Below are 9,881 nucleotides of genomic sequence, written 5' to 3'. Positions count from 1 at the left end.
GAAGTGTGAAGCATTAAAAAACAATAATTGGATAAAAGAAGCATTTGATTTACAGAATCCTGAAACAATATTAATTTTAATTTTGGTTTTAACTCTTTCCTTCCAAAAGTGGAGTTTAATTTCCTCCTCTTAAGCGTAGACTGGACTCGATGAATCTCTTCTAACAAATAGGGTAAGGCCAATGTGACGGTGTCTAGGAGATACAACAGGTTGTGATTTCCATCTTATACTCTGTCTTGGATCATTTGCTTTGAGGGAAGCCTGCTGCTATGTCATAAGCAGTCCCATGGAAAGGTCACAGTGGCTAGGAACTGAGGCCTCCTGGGATCAACCGTGGAGGGACTGAGGCCTCTGCCAACAGCCATATGGATGAGCTATGTCGTAGTGTGAATGCCCCAACCCCAGCTAAGCCTTCAGATGATGCAGACCTAAAGGACAGCTTGAGAGGTTCTGAGCTACTAGTGCCCAGGTAAAAAAAGCCCAGATTCATGATCTTTGCAAACTGTGGTAGATAATAAATGTTTGTTGTGTTTAGCTGCTAAGTTCTAGGTAACTGGTTATGTAGCAGTAGATAACTAATACAGTGTCCAAAAAAGAGGGTAAATTATTGTACTTTAGTTTTTATTTGCTCTAAATTTATTATAAGATATTAAATGTATCATTATTTGATTTTAGAAAACTAATGGCTCAGTAGACTATAAAAACGGGGCGGTGGCATCAGAGGTCCTCTAACTTCAAGGGGAGAGAGGGGAATTACCATCAGCATCAATAGCCCAAGGCTGATTCCACTGAGGTGAAAGTCAGACCAACCTCCTCTCTCCGACTTTTTTAACCAATTCTGACACCAGCTGTCACTCCCGTGACATTCTCTACTTTTCTGCTGGGCACAACAGTTCATTGCAGTGGCCACGCAGAACTTACAGACAATACTCATGATTATGGGGTTTATTAGGACAGTAACAGGTTACAATTCAGGATCAGGAATGACTCAGTACACAGTTCTTCCGTCAGGAGGGCTTCTTGGCGGTGCCTCCAGGCAGGCTTCTCCCGGGCCCTTGGCCCCTCAGGGCTCTTGGGCTGGCCTGGCCTCTGCCCTGCTCTTTAGTTCCACTGATAAATGGCCAGAGGCACCCCAATCCACCAGTAAGCCTTAGCCCAAAGGTGTTCATCTTTCTAGATTAGTGGGTTTTTGGCAAGACTAGCTCCACCGGTAAGTGTCTGGAGGCACCCCACTTGGACAGTAAAACTCTTCCCTGTAGGTGGGGGCTGGGAAGCCCAATGTGCCATCTCCTGCTGGTCTCCTGGTTCTGCAGCTGCTGGTTCTCTGCTGTGCTTCCCACCGCTTCTTGCTGTCTGGTGCAGTCTCTGGTGTTACAGATGCCTGTCTCCTGGGTCTAGGAGGTTCTCATTGCAGGGACTCTGGGTCCAGAGGACATGCTTCACTCTCAGGTCTTCTTTCTTGGTGGTAGTGAGGTCCCCTCATTTTTCCTCTGGGATGGCTCATTTTAAGCTTAGTAAGATGACAAAATTGACCAATCCTTTCTATAGGGTTCCGTACACCTTATTTGCATGCTCCAACCCCCACACACGAGTGATGTACTTTATTGGCATTATTAGCAAGCTGTCCAATCCCCTTGGTGGGCCACAATCACCTGATTTGAACAGTCCCACTCAATCATTTGGTGGAAGTTACAAGACCATGGCAAGAAAGGCCATATAAAAGTGATCCATAGACAGATTGTATTTTATTACCATTCACTACAAACTATTTACGTGAACTTTCATTTCCAACTCTAACTAAATAAACCACAAAAGAAAGAACCAGGGCATGCTAAGTAGATTACAAGATGACCTCCAATAACCACCCCCTGGTTACTGTATTTTTATGTGAATTCTATGTTTATTTTCCAACAGTGCCCTCTGCCCCCCCTCCCCAGATAGTTTCATAAGCCTGGTATACGTCTGTTTGCCAACTGTGCTTCCATCTTCCAGATATTTTCCTATAAAGAAACCAAAGCCGTTGCCATTGAGTCGATTACAACTCACGATGACCCTATAGGACAGAATAGAACTGCTCCATAGAGTTCCCAAGGAGCACCTGGTGGATTCAAACTGCCGACTTTTTTGGTTAGCAGCCAAGCTCTTAACCAATGTGCCACCAGCGTTTCTTAGTGCATTTTCATAAAACCTGGGGAGTAGGGGATGCAGCTGGCAAACATACACAGAACACATGCATTATCTTCGCAAAAATACGGATTCACCTTCTTCCAGTTATTGAGACAGTAACGTGGGTGCTGCTGTGAAGAGATTTTACAGGTGTAACTAAGGTCCAAATCAGTCAGCCTTAAGACAGGGAGAGTATGCAATCAGGTGAGCCCTTAAAAGGACTGGGCTCTTCCTGAACAAAGTGATTCAAAGTGTGAGAGGGGGTCAATGTGAGGAGGTTTTGGACTGTGAACTTAAAGATGGATGGAGCCACATTGCAAGGAATGCTGGTGGCCACTAGGATTGGGAGGACCTCCTCGCTGACATCCACTAAGGAAATGAGAACCTCAGCACTACAACTGCAAGAAACGGATTTCTGCGAACACCTCTGTATGAGCCTGGAGGAAGATCCCAGCTCCAGATAAGAGCATAAGTTTGTGAAACCCTGGTCTGAGGAATCCATTCGCACCAAGCCTGGACAGCTGACCTACAGACCTGTGAACAAATAAATGGGTGGTGTTTTAAGGCACTAAGTTTGTGGTATTTTGTTCTGCAGCAGTAGAAAAATAATACACAGGCTCAAGTCTGCCACGGATAAGCACATAGCACTTTCTCCACTGAATGAAGTTATCAACCATCATGCACACCAGTTGCATAAAATAAAACCTTTCCTAATTTTTGTTTTTCTATGTTTCATTTTGATTTTTATGTGATGCAAGAAAATTTTTCTACGGTCATATTTGTCATTCATTCATTTATTAAAAAAAATGCCTACTATGTGCAGGCACATCATGATAAAGATTGAAGTCATCAAGGATTTCCTTTTACTTGAATCCACCATCAACGCCCGTGGAAGCAGCAGTCAAGAAATCAAATGATGCATTACTTTGGGCAAATCTGCTGCAAGAGACCTCTTTAAAGTGCTCAAAACCTAAGATGCACCTCACCCAAGCCATGGTGTTTTTCAATCGCCTTATATACGTGTGAAAGCTGGACCATGAAGAAGGAAGACCAAAGAAGAATTGATGCCTTTGAGTTGTGGTGCTGGGAAAGATTATTAACTCTACCATGGACTGCCGAAAGAATGAACAAATCTGACTTGAAAGAAGTACAGCAGGAATGCTTCTTAGAAGCAAGGATAATGGGACTTAGTCTTATATATATTGGAGAAACCCTGAGAGTTTGGCCCCCAAACACCCTTTTAGCTCAGTAATGAAGTGACTCCTGAGGTTCACTCTTCAGCCCAAGATTAGACAGGCCCATAAAATAGAGCAAGACTAAGGGACATATCAGCCAAGGGGCAAGGACTAGAAGGCGGGCGGGGGTGGGGGTGGACAGGAAAGCTGGTCATAGGGAACCCAAGGTTGAGAAGAGAGAGTGTGGACATGTTGTGAGGTTGTTAACCAATGTCATAAAACAAGATGAGTAGTAATTATTTAATGAGAAGCAAGTTTGTTCTGTAAAAGTATATCAAAGGTTCAATTGAAAAAAAAAAGTGACAGAAAAAACCAAAAAGCCAAAAACAGTGAGAGGGTGATGGAGACCAAGGGGAGAAGAGGGCCTGAGGGATGAGAGAGACAGATAAAAGGCCTGGAGAACAAGGAGGCAAGGAAAGAAGCAGAAGAGTTCTGAGCAGTGGAATTCTCAGATTTAAGTACGTTGTTTTGGGTTTTTTTGTTTTATAGATTTTTAATTAATGTATGTACCTATGGATCTAGTTGGGTATTCTTTGCATTTGATATTTAATACATTCTGTGGGGCTCCCTAAAAATGAATTTCCTCCTCATGTCAACCAGGTTAAAGAAAACAAAAATATCAAGTGTCCCAATAAAATATGGACATTCCTTGTTGTCTTGTACTGACTCATGCCAAAGCCCATGTGTTAGAGTAGAACTTCTCCATAGGGTTTTCTTGGCTGAAATCTTAAGGGAAACAGATCAACAACCCTTTTCTTCCCCAGGGACCCTGAGTGGGCTCTGAGTGCCAAGCTTTCTGTTATATCCTTTAGATGTTAATAGTTCATCAACACAGTCAATGCCTGTGCCCTGGTGAAGGCATTTTGACTGTTGAACACTTGCAGCTTTGAAGAGGTTAAAGTTCCCCTACTCTTCTGGTTAAAATATACAGTAACAAATTGTGCTTTCATGAGCTGCTTTGACAAACTCAGAGCTATGGAATGAAGATAATTTTAATATACACTAACCCAGGAATCATAGATCCATTGTTTGGGAAAGTCAAACTTCAGAACTTTGTGAGCCTGACTGCAGAGCTTTTCAGACACATTTATCCATGAATGGACAAAATCACTTCTCTTGCAGATTAAATGCCTGACGGTTTGGGGTTATCAAAGTGGAGCTACCCACTGCTGTTAATAAAAAGGAAATGTGTCTCTGTGGGAACATCTATCTGGTGTCTTCAGACAAAACCTCTTCTAGGTTTAAAGAGGAGACCCCTGGCCCTTCTACCTTCAGTCCTAAGGTGAGCTCACTGTCTGGCATGAAATTCTTTGGGGGTGAATTTTATTCTAGAGAAGTCCAGGTGGGGGAAAACAAGAGGTGGGAGGGAGGAAGTCCAGTTCGGGGAAAGGCATTCCAAGAAGGAAAGAGAAGGAAAAGGGCTGGCCCCAGCCTGGGGGTCTCTCCCCGGTTTCCTTTGACAGCCCAGGGTAGGACTCAGGGAGCCAGTGTGACAAAGAGTGGTCCTTACAGGAGGACAAACTTCTAGCACCTGGGCTTGGATCTCAGGCCCCGAGGGCGGTGTCTGAAGTGAGAAAACCAAGCGCTGGGGATTCCCCGTCCCCCCAGCGTTTCACGTCTACCTCTCACAACCTGTGTCAGTTCCTTCTGTCTGGACAAGAAGAGGGGACACCAGGTGTCACCCCCATTGAATATCAGGTTTCTGCAGTAGCCAATCAGTGTCTCCTCAGTTCCAGGTTATAAGGTGCTCACGGACCTACTTTAACTCAGTCTCCCCAGACTCCAGTGATCATGATGATGGCTTCCCCATCCTCTTCTTGCTCTTGGAGGCCCAGGCCCTGACCCAGACACGGGAGAGTGAGTGCGGGGTCAGGAGGGAAACGGTCTCTGTGGAGGGAAAAGGAGAGAGGGGACCACCCAGTTGGAGCTCAGGACCCTAGGGGAAGCCACGTCACCACCACCCCTCCCAGGGCCTCCTCCCCCGCCCCGGCCCCCGCCTCCCCCCCCCCCGTGTCCTGGCCCTGCTCCTCCCGCCTCCTCTTCTCCGCCAACCAGCCCCTCCCCGCCCCTATCGATCCTGGACCCGGGCGCCACACAGGGAGAGGGTCGGTGGTCTCAGCCGCTCCCGCCCCCAGGCTCCCACTCCCTGAGCTATTTCTTCACCGCCTTGTCCCGGCCCGGCGTCGGGGAGCCCCGCGTCATCGCCGTCGGCTAAGTGGACGACACGCAGTTCGGACACTTTGACAGCGACGCTGTGAATCCGAGAGCGGAGCCGCGGACGCCATGGGCGGAGCAGGAGGGGCCGGAGCATTGGGCAGAGCTGACGCGCAGAGCCAAGGACATCGCACAGGCTCTCCGAGTGGGCCTGCGGGCCCTGCGTGGCTACTACAACCACAGCGACACCAGTGAGTGACGCAAGATCGCAGGTCACGGGTCCCCTCGCCCACACAGACCGGTCGCCCTGAATCTCCGGGTCCCAACTTCACACTGAGGCCTTGGGACCTGCCCAGCCCCTCGACTCGGGAAGAGCCGCGGGGATTCGCTGGAGTTTTCAGTTTAGGCCAAAACGGCTAAGTTGGCTGGGCCGACCGCGGGGGCGGTCAGGTTCTCACACCATCCAGGCGCTGTCTACCTGCCAGGTGAGGTCGGACGGGCGCTTCCTCCGCGGGTACCGTCGGATCGTGAACGAGGACCGGCGCTCCTGGACGGCGGCGGACGCCGCGGCTCAGATCACCCAGTGCAAGCGGGAGGAGGCCGGTGAGGCGGAGCTTGTCAGAGCCTTCCTGGAGGAGAAGTGTGTGGAGTGGCTGTGTAGATACCTGGAGAAAGGGAAGGAGACGCTGCTGCGAGCGGGTAAGAGGGGCCACGGGGTGCCTCCCTGATCTCCTCTCAGCCTGGGACTGTTCCCCCAGCTGGTGTCAAACAAGGAAGACAGAAAAATGGCATCAGCGCCAGAATACCCACCTGGCATGGGTCGGGAGAGAGCGGAGTCCACCCGAGTTTCCAAGTCCTGTACCAGAGAGTGACTTGCCCAGAGACTGCTAAGGGTCTCAGGGATAGTTAAGGTCTCCAGTCTCTGGGGATGGAGAGGGAGACGATTCCTGAAATAACTGACTGACATTTCCCATTGAACCTGTCGGTGGCCTCGGGAACCACAGGGGACTTTCTCTCTCAGGCCTTGTTCTCTGCCCACACTCAACTTCTTTGAAGGTCTGACTCTAGCTTTTCTGAGTCTCTCTGGTCAGGGCCAGAAGTACCTGTTCTTCTCGTCAGAGACCTAGAGCCTGTTATCCTGGGCTCACCCAAATTCTAGAGCTTTCCAAGGAGTAGGAGATTATTCTACACCCCTGGGTGCAGACTAGGGCTTGAGTTTTGCTCTCCATCCCCCAACCCAGTTGTCCTGTTCATTCTCAGGATGGTCATGTGAGCCCTGCTCAAGCGGCCCATGGAAGAAATGGAAAGTTCCTACGTTTACTGACCCTTCCACTCAGATCCACCAAAGGCTTATGTGACCCGCCACCCCATCTCTGACGGTGAGGTCACACTGAGGTGCTGGGCCCTGGGCTTCTACCCTGTGGAGATCACACTGACCTGGCAGCGAGATGGAGAGGACCAGTCCCAGGACACAGAGCTTGTGGAGACCAGGCCTGAGGGGCACGGGAGCTTCCAGAAGTGGGCTGCCCTGGTGGTACCCTCTGGAGAGGAGCAGAGATACGTGTGCCGTGTATAGCAGGAAGGGCTGTCTGAGCCCCTCACCATGAGTTGAGGTAAGTAGGGGAGAAGGGCAAAGCCTCTTCTCAGGCTGCTCTTCTGCGCACCTCCAACAGGGTCAGGAGTGAGACCTAGAGGTCAGGGCCCCTTCCCTTCCCTCTCCCTCCCATCCTAGAGGTGGCTTCTCGGCCCACCGCTTCCATCCTGGGAATTGTTGCTGGCCTGGTTCTCCTAGCAGCTGTGGTCACTGGAGATATGAACTTGATAAAGAAGAGCTCAGGTAGGGGAGGGGATGGGGTCTGAGTTTTCTTATCCCACTGGTGGCTTCCAAGCCCCAGGTAAGAGTTTGTTCCTGTCCTGCCTCACTACAGAAGACACCATCCACGTACGGACACCTACCCAGTCTGGGGCCCTGTGTGCTCACACTTACTCTTATGTAAAGTACACGTGAACAAAGAGTCATAGTTAATAATCCAACAAAAGAGATAAAATGTAAAATAAAAATACAATTATAAATAAAGGCAGATAAAGAGGAATGAGGAAACAAAAAACATATGGGATGAAGAAAAAGCAAATAGCAAGAAGATGGACATAAATCTAATAATATCAATAATTACATTAACTGTAGATTATCTAAAGAGAGAAAAGGCAGAGATCATCAGGATGGATAAAAAAGCAAGATCGGGGGCCAAGATGGCTGACTAGGTAGGCGCTACCTCAGATCCCTCTCGCAACAAAGACTCGGAAAAACAAGTGAATCGATCACATGTGTGACAATCTACCAACCCTGACCATCAAACACAGATCTAAAGAGTTGACCTGAGTGACAGGTGAGCGAAAAGCTGCACCCAGAACCAGCGATTGCTTCTGGAACCCATGACCCACTCCACAGCCTTGAGCCCCTGCAGTTCCCTGGTGCCAAGTTGCCGGGCTGATAGTGGCTTGCTGAGGTGGGGCAGGGATGGGACACAGACCTAACCTCTAGCCCCCTGGGGTAACCTCCGTAGAGACTCAGCCAGTGGAAGCAGGCTGCACACTGACGCGGATAGCGAGAGAACGATCAACCACGGGGAAGCAGCGACTGTTTTCAGAGCCTGGAGCCAGCGTCCAAGTCAGAAATCCTTGGCACCGGGCTTTGGACTGGGCTCAGGGGAGCTGAGCGCGGCATCCTGAGACAGCGCAAACACGGGACACAGCCCTAGTCCCCAGAAGTGACCTCGGGGGAAGCCCAGCCAGTGCATGCAGGCAGCTCAGCAACGCAGCTGACAGGAGGAGAAGTCACTGGGAGGCAGCAACTGATTTTGGAGCCTGGAGTGCGGCATCCCAGCCAGGGAACCTTGGTGCTGGGCTTTGGAATGGGAGCAGAGGAACTGACCATGGCTTCTGAGAAAGCGCAAGTACAGGACACGGGCCTGACCCTTGGGGGCAATCTCGACCCAGCCAAAGCACACAGGCTACACGCCCCTCAGGAATCTCAGATAAAACAGTTCTCACCAAGCAAGATAAGTAACTTTCTCTATATTCCTGGGTGCTACTCTCTCCTATCTATCTGATCCCTCCCCTCCCCTTCCCAGGCTGCTTTATTAACACTGGAATTTCCTGGGCCAGAGAGTGAAGTGCTCTGTGGTTTTATTTTGTCTTTTCCTAACCCATTCTCCTGGCCTGAGAGAAGCAGCTACAAAAAACCCAGGGACCAAGAATCCTTCCCTGACTTCCTGAAATTGGACTAAAAATACAGAACCAGCTCCAGCGAAGCATATGAGATCCACAGTCTTGGGCTTTCATCCCTACAGGCAACAAGGTGGCTATTATAATGCAAAGGCAATTCTGATAGTGATCTGACTGTAATTGTTTTATGGGATTACTGGAAAGACAAGTTTCCCAGGTCTGATATCTCTACCTATTAAACAGAGCCCTCACTGACCCACAATGGGGAACTGAGGGCTGAAGCTCCACCCAAACCACCTAACCTCCTGCCATAGGGGTCTGAGGATAGTGACATCTACCAATCTGTAGAGGTACATGCACTGGGTGCCTAAGGTACAGCTGCAGAGCCCACCCACCAAATGCTTTAGGAACAGAGACACACCTACCTCACTGACACTTGGGAGAAGCCTGTCAGCATCCTGCCTCCCCTGGAATGTGAACCCCTGCTGCTACTAGAATCTGGTGCACACAACTATCACCACTACTCCTCTAATTAAATAGGTGACAGTCTACCCCACACACTTGGTGACCCAAAATCAGATTCTACTCAAGAATAGTGAATGGACTCCTAGGCTTATATTTCTGGTAACAGCTCAAACCAGCTGGTAATAGGACATAAGTGATTCAAAGGCTGCAACAATCAAGACAGCACATTCTAGTAGCCCATCTATGTATATTGAAAGAAAACAAAACAAGATAAGACTCAGTGAGCAAATATAAAATAAATGATTACAATATCTTATAGATGGCTCGGGGACAGCAGTCGATATCAAACCATGTAAAGAAGCAGACCATGCTTGCTTCTACAACTCCCTAAATTAAAGAAACAAAATCTTCCCAAATGAAGATACAATCCTGGGATTGCCAGATGCAGAATATCAAAAACTAATTTACAGAATGCTTCAAGACATCAGGGATGACCTCAGAAATGAAATAAGGCAACCTACAGAAAAAGCCAAGGAACACACTGATAAAGCAGTTGAAGAAATCAAAAAGATTATTCAAGAACATAGTGGAAAAATTAATAAGCTGCGAGAATCCATAGAGAGACAACATTCAGAT

At 48.6% G+C, this 9,881-nt stretch overlaps 1 pseudogene; it reads left to right on the top strand.

The window, feature by feature from the left end:
• The first annotated feature begins 4,587 nt into the window (after positions 1 to 4,587).
• Positions 4,588 to 7,464, top strand: LOC135232832 (HLA class I histocompatibility antigen, alpha chain G-like; annotated as a pseudogene).
• The last annotated feature ends 2,417 nt before the right edge of the window (positions 7,465 to 9,881 follow it).

This window comes from Loxodonta africana, chromosome 1 (genome assembly GCF_030014295.1).
Source record: "Loxodonta africana isolate mLoxAfr1 chromosome 1, mLoxAfr1.hap2, whole genome shotgun sequence".
NCBI classification, from domain to species: domain Eukaryota; kingdom Metazoa; phylum Chordata; class Mammalia; order Proboscidea; family Elephantidae; genus Loxodonta; species Loxodonta africana.
This window is presented reverse-complemented; position numbering and strand designations above follow the sequence as displayed.